General features: G+C 39.6%; 1 long non-coding RNA gene across 1 annotated transcript; it reads left to right on the top strand.

Moving 5' to 3' along the window:
- Positions 1-2592: 2592 nt before the first annotated feature.
- LOC129192652 (uncharacterized) lies at positions 2593-10518 on the top strand. The gene is made up of 3 exons (XR_008573468.1): positions 2593-2862; positions 8143-8264; positions 8357-10518. It is a non-coding gene; the product is annotated as an uncharacterized LOC129192652 (long non-coding RNA).
- The last annotated feature ends 2065 nt before the right edge of the window (positions 10519-12583 follow it).

Below are 12583 nucleotides of genomic sequence, written 5' to 3'. Positions count from 1 at the left end.
TGAAAACTATTTTAGAACCATTTTAAAATCCAGAACCAATGTTTGTTTGAGGAGCGCTACCTGAAATGACAAAAATAAAACATGTTAGACATTAGTGGTCTTTCTAGATGAATATTTTGAATAAATAATGGTTGACCTCATTTCTTTGACTGTTGGTCTGTGAGCAATACCTATAATTTGGTTATGAGAGATAGAGTTAAGTTATGCGAAATATGCATGGCACTGCCGTTAGATAGGAATGAGTTGTTATATATTTCTTACATTATTATTAGTGTCATCGCAGTATACGGTACATTGTGTATGTTTCATGTATGATGTTTCAACCTATATGATGAAATAAGAACTGTAACATTGATTAACATTTTTGGAGGCAAAAACATCTCTATATCTTGTTTATTTGCTACGTTACAAAAAGAGTTTTACCTGAACAAAGTGTATTTCAATGGGAGCGCATTTCTTTGGTCTTATGCTCTGACTGGGCCAAGGTCGCTCTTACATTTGACTGAAATCATAAAATGACACTTGAGATAAACAGAATGTTTACCCAGCCCATGTGAGCTGAGTCCGATATGTAAATGCTGCCTTATTCTTTCATCAAATTTGCATTAACCCTCTTAACCAAACACTACAGGGCTCCAATTCAAACAGTACTAATGATGGCTGGCCCTTTATGACCGATTGCCGTATCTGCAAAAAAAAAGGGCGGGGGGGGGAAGAGCAATTTAGCCTAGAATGAAAAGACCGGCGAATAGTAGCTGTCGTGTGAGTGGCTGACAATAATTGGATCAACTTTGCAAAGAAATGGATGTGTTTTGATGCTCTAGTGGCTGACTGGCAATGGCCTATTTATCATTCCCCTTTTATCTGCTGCTGCCAGACCTTTCCACAGCCTCCATTCCAGGGCCGGCTAATCAAACAACTTTTTAATAAGACTAAACTGCATCTCGGCAGCCACACATCAGAGCGGCGCGGGGAGAAACATCTTGGGATGAATATCAATTGCCACCGTGACACGCTGCTTTTCTCATGAGGACTTCTGCAGGATAGCAAGAAGATTCAGCAGCTCCATGAAGCCTACTTAGTGACATTCAGCAAAGAAAACCTAATTTAACTGAACTTGACTTTTTAGGGTAATGTCTTTCTGTGCTCTTGATGACATACTTGGACTGACAGGGCCTTTGTTGCGGACACTGTGCATGATATAAACACATGAAAACTCTATCCAGCTATTACAATACATAATCTAGATGTTTGTATTTTGTTGCATTTTGTGCTATTTTGAAAACACATTTCCCCCAAGAGAGCTGTAAAAAACAATTCTGTGTCAACACGTTCATCCAGGTCTATACCGAGATAGTCCTTTTTGTTGCTTCCCCATCATTTGGTGAAAATGTGCCATTTTTGATGGAAACATTAGCATGTACTGTAAGTGCTTAGGTAGATCACATATTGTAGCGGGAAAACTACAGCACCATCTTCAACTTCCAAGAAATGATGTATAACTTCACAAATGAAATATAATTCTACCACAGTCGTCTTCCGACCAGTCATTTTCCAACAACACATACAGACAAAAAATACAGAGCCACATCTTTTGTTTAATAAACACGATTAAACCAAATAAAATGTAGGTCAAGATGTGCTAAGTTGTTAGTTAGATTTAAGGAAAAAGCCCACAAGTCAGCTTTGTGTTATTGGTGACAAAGCAAATTTGTTAAAGGGACGGTATGCAGCGAGTTCCTCCAGCTGTCTAAAGGGTGCTGGTACATGTGAACGTACTGAAGAATTATATCCCGACTCTTCCTGCTTTGAGTTGACGTAACGCACACGCTCGCAATATTTGTTCAGTTTCTTGTCAGCTAATCATAGCAATTTGGCAAAGTTTAGCTATCAGTGAATGTATCATAACAACAACATGGATGTAAATTGATGATTGCTTCTCTGAGGCTGCTTTTGTGTGTGTGCACGCGCCAGGGGCGTGTACGTGAACGCCAACAGCCGTGAGTAACAGCCATGACGCCTGTCAAAACTGGTGACAATTCTTATGCAACTGAATTTGTAATGGTGAAGAATATAGACATTTTCTGCACAATCGAATCATCACATTTTTTTTTTGTACAAGCTGTTCTTTTAAGCCACTAATGGTACATATAGGAGCATACTGACAAACTAAATACTTTTATTTGGAGCAGCCCAATATTAGTGTGATATTTTTTTGTACCCTATTTCTTCATAACTGCTAAATGTATTTCTTTAGAAGAAATATTCCACATTTGTAGCCACAGTTCCCTTTTTCCACATACATTTGACAATTTCATCACTACTCTGTATTAAATATGAAATACACATTGGACAGAAAAAGGTCTGGATCTAGCGGGGCACCATCATATAAACGCAGAAGAGCAAAAGCATGATCTCTTTGGTGAAGATGAAAAACAAAATGTTCATCAATGTTTTTGTAGGTTGCATTTGCAGTTCACTGATCATATGCAGGACTCATGGTTGCTTGGCAACATGGACAGATGACGGTACATGCTAAGGTTCAAGGTGCAAACCTGCTTTTCCCCTGCTTGTCCTGGAATAAAATGGATGTGTTGCAGCCCAGCGCGAGCTGACCAGCTGCTGCGTATACATCTGTGCAGCCACAGCCATGTTAACAAGGCCAAAACAAAACAAGTGACAAACTCCAACAAAGGGCAGTGTGAGCAGGGAAGGCAGGAGGATCTCCCCGTTGGTCCTCTACCACCAAAGGAAGCCGAAAAGAAGGACCAAGACGCCCTTGCTAGGAAACTGAGGGTCTCATCTTTGGAATGCGTCTCTCTACGTCTGCGATATCCCACCCTGGCAGTCCTCCGAACAGAGGTCATACTATTTGTTTTTGCCTCCCCGATGCCTCAATTATGTATTTCCTTTTTGATCAAATGAAAAAGAAAAGACAAGCATGTGATGCCCTTGTAAGAGGACAACAGTGACATTTTGAGTGTGCCTGTCAAATTGCTATCTAATTGTTGCAGGGCTGCAGGGGGAGCCTATATCTGCTTTTCTCCCGCCGCCGGCTCCTGGCCCTGCCGCTCACAAAGCCCGGGGATGCCACACACATTCTGTTTGTTCTACATGAGCAAACAGATTGTAAACTGGCTGATAATTTTTGTACTGACAATGTCATTTACGGCTGTCAGCCTTTTGTCTGCTCTGTTTGCTTTATTCAAATATGAAGCGAGTGGACCTCCCCTCCGTCGCGCACTTCTGCATTAAAATCACATCAATTCACTTCCATTTTGTCTTATCTGAAATTCATTGGAGGCAATCACTTGGTTGAATGCCCGCCTGTTGCCATGGAGACCAAGGGTCCCATGTGGACTTCAGAAGGATTAGGAACTTGTAAGATTTAAGTCTTCAAGTACACAGTTGCTTTGTTGTGTCTCCCTTTGATTTGATGGGGAGGAATTTGCCTTTTCTAACTTTCTTCGGTTAAATAAATGTGGACGAGAAATTCGGAATGCATTTTCCCCACATTGCAATTTGTCATATTTGCCCTTAAGCTATATGACAGTCCAAGTAGCATGCAGTGCAGCTCCCTCTCTTACAAGCGGTGTTCGGAGTTACGGCATTAAACGTTATGTTACTAACTACTATTCTTTCCCAGTAAGGGTTAATCTAATTAGTTACTATTTCAAACATTATTATGCACTGATATCTTTATCAACAATGTGGATGTTGCTTTAGTTGCCATTTTTTACTGCTATTACACAGGAAGCGAAATAGCTAGTCCATGAGGGTTGTGGTTGTGCACGCTCAGGAAAACACTGCCCCCTAGCATTTTAGTAGATAAGTGCAAGTCATAAACTCAGCCCTCAGCCTCCCACACTACAAAGCTAAATCCCAAATTTTTTGACATACTTGAAGGTGTTTGAAAAAAGTAACATCATACAGTTGCCCCTCACCACATCGCGGTTAAAATTTTGCGGCTTCATTCTATCATAGTTCTTTCAAAACAAAATAAATGCATGTTGTTTTGTGGTTGAATATGACCTTTTAGTTACAAAAAAGTATGTGTATTTATGCAAATGTTATGTATTTCTTGCCTAAATTAAGCATTTTCAAGCATAAAACTGATAAATGAGCTAAAATACAAATATATATAATATGTAGTATTCCACACTGGTCACTAGGTGTCAGTAATGGTACTTTATTGTTCGGTGAAACATACAAACGCCAGACTTTTATTGCAAGCTTGAATTATCTCACGACAGGCGCAATAATAATAGCATAATAACCATAATCATACTAATCATAATAACAACACGGGCCACTGTTGAAACCGTAACTCATGCCGAGCTAAAACTCAACTCTGTACGCCTGACATCACTTCCTGTCCTCCACACATCCGGACCACATTTATTGCAACACACACAAGCACAAGTTTTATTTACGTCTTAATTGGCTAGTTTTGTCTGATTATATCTAATATATTGAGTAATATGAGTGTAAAGGTGACTGAAGAGGTGTTATTTCATGTCTAATAATTAGGGGTGATTTCTATGCCCGATATTGGCACAAAAATGTTCGTTTTTTTTCCCGACAATGAAAACCGATTTTTAAAAAATGCTGTATTGATGGACATTTTAATGTTCACATGGCCAGGATGACACCACGGGTTGTTCACACTCCTTTGCGCTTCCCACAGACTCTTCCTGGCCGCTCTGACTGTTCTGAAGTCGGCTAGCTCCTCACGTTAGCCTCGGGGATGCTAGCTGTTAGCCATTAAGTGAAGCACAAATAAGCTGCACTCCCTGACGGTCTTGACGTTCTTGAGAGCTCGTCGATCTTGTCCGGTAGTGAATTCACGCTTCCCATGATAACAGAAGGTACCGGAGGTTTGAATCTCCACTTCCTTGCTAGCCGCTTGACTTTCATCTTAGCCCCGGCTTTGCCGCCTCGATATCAATGGGTAAACGGAATCCCACCGATGTGGGAGGTTGCGCTCATGGCACATAAAAATGTGCTTAAATAAACAAACAGAGCTGCTGGAAAGGCAGGTCCTCGTGGCGGTGGCGTTCATTCCATGACAGGAGATATGTGATGTTACACATACTGGTCATTAAGAGTTGGACATGTCATAGTGAACTTAATCACTTAATCACAAAATAAAACAAAATTAAGAATAAGAATAAATAAATACGGAACAGATCATGTCAAATTTGTAGTGCAATCATATAATAATAATATGTTAATAAAATAACAATAATACAGTCCAGTCCTGTCCAGTCCTTCCACGACAGGAGATACAGTATGTGATGTTATGCATATCGGTATCTGTTGATATCAGAATCGGAAATTGAGAGTTGGACAATATCGGCATATCGGTTATCGGCAAAAAAGCCAATATCGGACATCCCTGCTAATAATGTTTAAAACTATATTTAGAAGGATGTAAACAGGTTTTCTTTGCTCTAACTATGAAAATATTCCATTTATAAAGAAGGTATCCTACTTTGCTTACCCTGGTAACTAATTACATTCATGAAGAGTAATTCCGTTAATAAAGAACTAGTATGTACCTATATCGAATTCCTTTTTTGCCCAACACTGCTTATAAGGACTATTTACTCCCACCCTGCCAAAATAGCATGGTGGATGCTGGCCTCCCAGGATGTCCCGACGCGAGTTATTCACATCCAACTGTCTGGCTGGAAGCGGCTGCAGATGTTACTGTTTTTGTCTTGGTTTTGTCCCCCCATTCTCTCCCCTGCGTCTTGTCAGTGCTAGCTGCCAGGACGCTTGGCGTGTGAGTTTTTAAAAAGCTGAAAAAACGTGCCTCCTGAAAGAAGTTAAGGCCTTGGCTACTGCAACTTCTTTTTAATGCTCACTAGCCTTCACAGCCAGTCAAAAGTACAAAGTAAACAGTGTGAAGCTAATGGATTCATTTTTAGTTGCGCCAGGCCAGTTTGTGGACAACAGAGGGCTGCTTCTTTTTGTCCTCTTTACCATCAGCACTAACATCTATTAGGCTGCCCTTTATTGTCGGCCATGACAGGCGGCTTTCTGTACTGAACGCATTCCAAATATTTTCTCCGCTTTCTTACAAAGGAAATGTTTTGTTTTTACATTTAAAGCGACAAAGGGATTGTCTAGATCAAAACGCTGAATAAAGTTCTTAAAATATGCTGTAGACGTATGGAGTAATTTGCATCTTCCTTCCTAAATTGCTTCACACACACTGGCTGGTTGAGCTGCTGAGCCAGCTGGAAGAATAGCAAGCATGCTTGGTGACTACACATGCTTCCTCACTCGGGGCAAGTTATGCGGATTATTTTATTTAGATTGTTTTTTTTATTATTTGAAGCCTTCGGTGCTGACACTAAAGTTTATGCAACTTTTTTTTGTTTTATGCATACACCTCTCCGTTCTGTGAAATTTGAGAGGTAAACAAAAGTTGTCTCTGCTGGCACACTGTCACCTGGAGCATCTAAACAATCAATGCACATTTGCAACTTGGTATTTACCTGATGTTGACATCAATGGCAGCCCTTTAAATTAAGGTCATTTGGTCAGATATTGCATGACATTACACTTGGCATTTTGGCAGGATCACTATAGACACAGAATATAAAGTTAAGGCATTTCCATTTTGTGTCATGTTGTGTTGCTTCACTGCAGATTGGAGACACAGTGATTACATTCTTACTTAAGCACATTTCCCCCACAAAGCAGTGGTCCTCAATAGGCGGCCCGCAGGCCACAGCCGGCCCACCAAAGCTTTGTATTTGTTCTGCCAAACATCGCCTGAATAATGAAACCATTCAGTCTAACCGGAGGTGAAGCAGCAGTAGACTACGTGCAATACTTGAAACTTCAGACTTGCGGCAGTACAGTTAAAATGACTCTGTTGACACTGACAAAGGTTATACAGTAATCGTTTGTTTATAGCGGCTAATTGGTTCCAAATCCAACCGTGAATATCCGCGAAGTAGGATTCCTTCTTTATAAATGGATTATTTTTGTAGTTAGAGAATAGAAAACCTGTTTATGACCTTCTAAATACAGTTTTTAACATGATTAGAGCCCTCTAGACACAGAATAGCACCCCTATAGTCTCCTTCACTTGAGTAACACCCAATATAGTAGACATAATAAGAGAAAATAAGTCGTTTACGACAATAAATAAGACTTGTGTGTGTTACTAGAAATGTGTTCCCTAAGGCAGGGGTCCCCAACCACCGGGCAGCGACCTGGTACCGTAAACTTTCAGGAGCAATGATTTTTTTTTTTTAAAGACTTAAAAAAAAAAGTTTGTAAATAACTACATCAAATCTTATGTAAATGCAAATACATTTTAAAAATAAAAGCTACTATTTTATTTGAAAAAGTAATATACTGTTAGAAAGCCCATCGTTTTTAGAAGTTTATGACATTTTATTTCATTGTTTCGCGGGGCGTTTATTCTCAGCGGTCCTTGAATGCACCATAGTTGTATGCTCGGAGACAAAGTGAAAGTTTCTCCGATGCTGCCACAAACAGACTTATATTTTTCCGTTCTTCTTTCACCTCATCGTGGTTCCCAAATGCCGATGCTGGGTGTGAATGCATAAAGGCGAGCTTTGACCACATGATTTTATTTGTATTGGGCGCTCATGTTTGTATTTATTCAGTGTCAAGTTAATTTATGCTAGCACACTGGCTGTTGCCCACACATCAAAAAACGCGTGGTCATCTTCTCCCTGGAAAACAAACTCCAGGCTCGTACCAATTTTGAGTCTGTATTCATTTTGCGCCTTTGTTCAGTGCAGTCAGACAAGATGGAATGCACGGTGCTTTTAATGTGAAAACCGGACGTTTTGGTTGTTTTTGGTCGCCCTTCTTTCACGTTTAATGTTAATGTTCATGTATGATTTTTGTTGCAATTTTGGCACAAAATACGTAACTTAAATATGCATATATATTTTTTAAATAATAGGCAGTATTCAACAGCATGATTTATTTTTTATTAATTAATAAAGTATTATTTATTAATATTCTCTATTACTATAATGTATTAATAATTAATATATGTTTGAAAAACCTTGATAGAGTGAAACCGCAAAATTCTAAGCGCAGAGTGGCGAGGGACAACTGAAATCTTTTTTAATCTTTTCCATCCAGCCCTCACAGTGCCTGCAGAGAAAACTCCTGGCCCTCGGACAAATGTAACCGAGGATCCCTGCCGTGCATCCTTTCAAAGCGAAGGGAGGAATCTAAGGCAGCAGTAAATATGAAAAATAAAAGTATAATATTCTTTGTTTGCAGTGCCAAGTGGCTAGTTTACATCACTTGTTTTGTAACCAACATGCTATTTTTTCACACGTGAACCCCGCAGATCTCACAAAGATTCAGCGCTGGAAAAGGCTTTCACAGAATCCTGCCGCTGCCTGTCGAGACTCTATTTCATCTATAGAACTGGGATTATATCTCAAAGGCCAGCCTCTGTTCGAACAAAAGCAGCTGATGATGGCAAATTAGGCTTTTTTTTGTTGTGAGGAAAGAAAAAGCTCCAACATCTAACTTGGTGGTCTCTGATTATCCATAAATATATATTCACACGCAGCTGGAAATGCGGCACAACAAACCACAGGAGGCTAGCAAGATGTGCATTTTGTTCAACTGGGCTTGTTAAGTCAGTCGAGAGCCTCGGAGTAGACATGTTACACTTTGGTCAAGGACACATCTCAGTGGTTCGTTGACACTCTTTATTGTGCCAAGAGGCAATGGGAAATCAATGGGCCTGACCTGTCCAATGTAATGTACCTATAAGCTCACTGAGGTCACTGTCAGGAAAGATCCGCCTCAGCAGAGTACACAGAAAACTTTGAAAGGTCCTCGGGGACATTTCCAACTAAATGGAGCAATATGTCACATCAATATTGCACCCCGTGCGTGGCATCCGCTTTTCGACACAGCAAACACATCAGAGAACGTGCAGAGGAAAAGTTCTTTGCGAGAGCTGAGTGTGCACAAGTAGACGGAGATACAGATCAGACGTGTGGACCCCGAGCGGCTTTATCTGCTCCGTCTTGCAGCTCAGCGGGGGCCTCGCTCGCTCCGAGCCGCTGCACAGTTGGCTGAGCTATTGATCTCATTGTTGCTAAAGACACTTCATGTACCCTGAAAGACTGCAGCACAAAGCGGTGACATTGATAGGGCCACACGGAGGTGGGCCTTTTTGTTCTGCCTGTGTGTGGGAGTTGGACTTAGGATGGGGGTGGGCGCTGAGCCTCGAGCTGACCCACGCGGGACAACGTGTAAACTTTGGATTGTGGTGACGCTAAAATGTCAGGCTGTCGTACTTGTTTTGTTTTTTTTGTGCGGGCTCATTTAAAAGTCATGCACACTGGAACAATGACTAATACATTTTTTCAACTAGTATCATACTAGTAGTATAATGTAATATATTATTAGTATTTTTGGATAATATGTACAGCGTTGTATCCTTTCATATGAGTAGAGTTAATAAATGGGTTAGAAATGTGTTAATGCCAATGGAACCACTATCATCACATACTCCTGAGTAGTCCAAAATGTGGAATTCAACCAATAGTTTAGGTTAAAAAACGCCTTTAAATTTACACACAACTTTGGAGTTTGAACACCCCCAAATGAAAGGATTAATCCTGTTTATGCATGATGCTTTTTCTTTGGCTTTTTGTGGCTTTAAAAAAAAAATACTTATTCTAAAAAAGGGCCTCCATCATGGACGACGTCACACAATGTTCCCGCTAATTTTTCAAGTGTCTGAGCGCCACCAGACGGGCACACTTGTAGTATCACACCAAAAATCTGTCAAAACCTGAGAACCTAAGGAAGTCCAAGTTCCAGTGTGTGCTGTTTTGTATGTGTGAGTTCAAAATGTCAGCAAGGAGTATTTCACAATGTAGCTTTCTTTACTGGCAACCTCAGACAAAACAAGCAGTAGAACTATCTCATCCCACACAACCAGCCGCATCCCTCGGGCAAACTCGGCGTAACACTTCCTGTCATTCGGCCATCAAGTCCGGCCATCAAAATAAAAGCATGCCCCAGTACCACATCCCTGCTACCCATTTTTGGTTCCCAAAACGTTAAGAAAACTTTGCATTTTTTTTGGTTTGGTTTTGAGCATCGGTTGGTTGCCCCTTGGCTGCAGTGGAAAGTTTTCGTTACGCTTTTTGAACGTTGCCTGGTGGTTACAATGTTCCCAAAGAAAAGTGTCTCAGAGCACCCCTTTCTCATTGGAAAAAGAAAAAAATCTCACCCATATTCAACTCTTGTTCTTCTTTTGTGGCTTTTTCCGACACGTACTGTATTTCAAAAGATGAACCAGCCTCAACAAGGACATGAAGTCCACCAGACGTTCGGGGCCTCATTCAAGGCATTCAAGAGTTGAGGGAGTGTTTTTGTTTTTGGAACTGCATTTTGAAGATGTTAAGAACAATTAACTATGTGCTGCATGAGCCAATGTTACATTTTTTTGTCATTTAAGTTAAGAGTTGAGTCTGTTATTGTTTTTACTGTCCATATTAAACTAATTTCACACTTTTATGGCAATTAAGTTTGAAGAATATGTCTTTTTTAGGATTCACAGCGGTGAGCATCTTTTTACGTTTGTTTCGGGTAAGCTCGAACTGCATTAATCACTTTTGCATTCCACCACTTTCATTTGTCATTAAGAATAAGTTGATTGTTTTTTCTGTTTTACAGTAGTTTTTAGCACTTGTATGACAGTGAGTGTTAATGTGTGACTTTTTTTCTACAGCTAATTATGAATGGTAGTAGCTCGGGATTGTATGACATGTTCTCTCAACCTGCTGACTAAAAACCTGACAAGAGAGTCAACATTTAAGGTTGAGGTACACTCAAAACTCAGTATTGAGTACTTAGTATTGAATCACCACATGATAAAAAAGAATATGTAAAAAGATAACTGTACAATGTTAAGTCCATGAAAAATAATGGTAAATAAAACCTCAGCAAAATATAACATAATCTTTAGATATCAATACATAACGTAATCATGTTTTGTTCACATTGAGAAATTTGGGACCATAACTATCGCCTAGCAAAACAGAAGGCGTTCAAGGTGCTTCCCATGCTAATTAATTAGTGTGATGGCAGTGGACACGATAGGTAACCATTTTTATAAGCTTGCCAAAGTTGCACTCAATTAAATTATAATAATCCTGTCAGGTTTTTGTGTCCTTTTTGCCCCCAATATCCAGGATGAAATCATCAATCAAGAAAAGTCCAACCAAGATTTGTTTTAATCCTTCGTTCATCGCGGTTAATTGGTTCCAGACCTGAAGATGGTAAATGAATTTCCGCAAAGTAGGATTCATTATTTATTATTATTATTATTATTTTAATTAATTATTTTTTTTGTACTTGGAGCCAAGAAAACCTGTTTACAATCTTCTAAATGCGTTTTTTAACATTACTAGAGCCCTAGAGACATGAAATAACACACATACAGTATGTGACTCCCTTTACATTTGTACTACTCAATATCGTATACATAATCGGAAAAAATAATCCATTTAAGACAGAAATAAAACACGTGCTCGTGTGTGTCGCAGCAAGTGAGTTCCGGTGTTAGTATGGGAGAAGAAATGTGTGGCGGACAGGAAGTGAGGCTGGCGGTTCAGAGTTGAGTTTTAGCTTGTCGTGTCTTATGACCGCAGCAGTAGCCTGTGTTATTATTATGATTATTATTAATATTATTATTATGTTATTATTATTTAGCTTGTTGTGAGATAACTTAAACCTGCAATAAAAGCCTGTTGTTCCTGTGACCAAGTCTGGTGCTCGTCTCACCGAGCAATTAGTGACACCTAGTGGCCAATGTGGAATGCTACGTTCACAGTTGGAATCGTCTTCTTAATGGTTTATATTTGCTTAAAAATGATTAATTTAGCCCAAGAAATTACAATAATGTACAATTTGCTTAAATATGCATATTTTTATATTAATAATCGGCCATATTCAACCACAGAACAGCACGATTTATTAAGAGTGACGCCCAAAATTAGAACCGCACTACAGCGAGGGACGACTGCATACCTCGATAATGTAACAATTACAACCATCGAATTCCAATTGCACCTACAACTAACAATTAGAAAATATACATAGAGTAGAATAAAAGATCCGAGTAAAGATGTGTGCATGTTTAGAGAACATCTCATTTACGCTACAATGAAAAGAAGAGATGACTACAAAGTGTGGCTTTACAGTACAGTTACCTTGATAAATAGTGAATCTGCAATCCGTACCTATTTCTAAATAATAATATAAATCATGAATTAATCATTTATAAAGGTATGCACTGTGTTAATTAGTTCCAATAATTCTGAATGTTTTTGAGCCATGCGCAAACAGAGCACCTTACTGATGTCCTGCCAAGTCCAACACAGTGCAATCCTGGGACATTTTGTCACAACTAAAGGGTTAAACCTTTCTTTGTACGCCGTCTGAAAGGGAAAGTCAGTTTGAAAAAGCAATGGCTGTCGACACGGCCGCCTTTCGTTGTTTCTTGCGTGTAGCCACATGACGCTCCTGCCTGCACATCTGGCCT

Source organism: Dunckerocampus dactyliophorus, chromosome 13 (genome assembly GCF_027744805.1).
Source record: "Dunckerocampus dactyliophorus isolate RoL2022-P2 chromosome 13, RoL_Ddac_1.1, whole genome shotgun sequence".
Taxonomy (NCBI): domain Eukaryota; kingdom Metazoa; phylum Chordata; class Actinopteri; order Syngnathiformes; family Syngnathidae; genus Dunckerocampus; species Dunckerocampus dactyliophorus.
The sequence above is the reverse complement of the archived record's forward strand: the minus strand, read 5'-3'. Positions and strand labels throughout refer to the sequence as shown.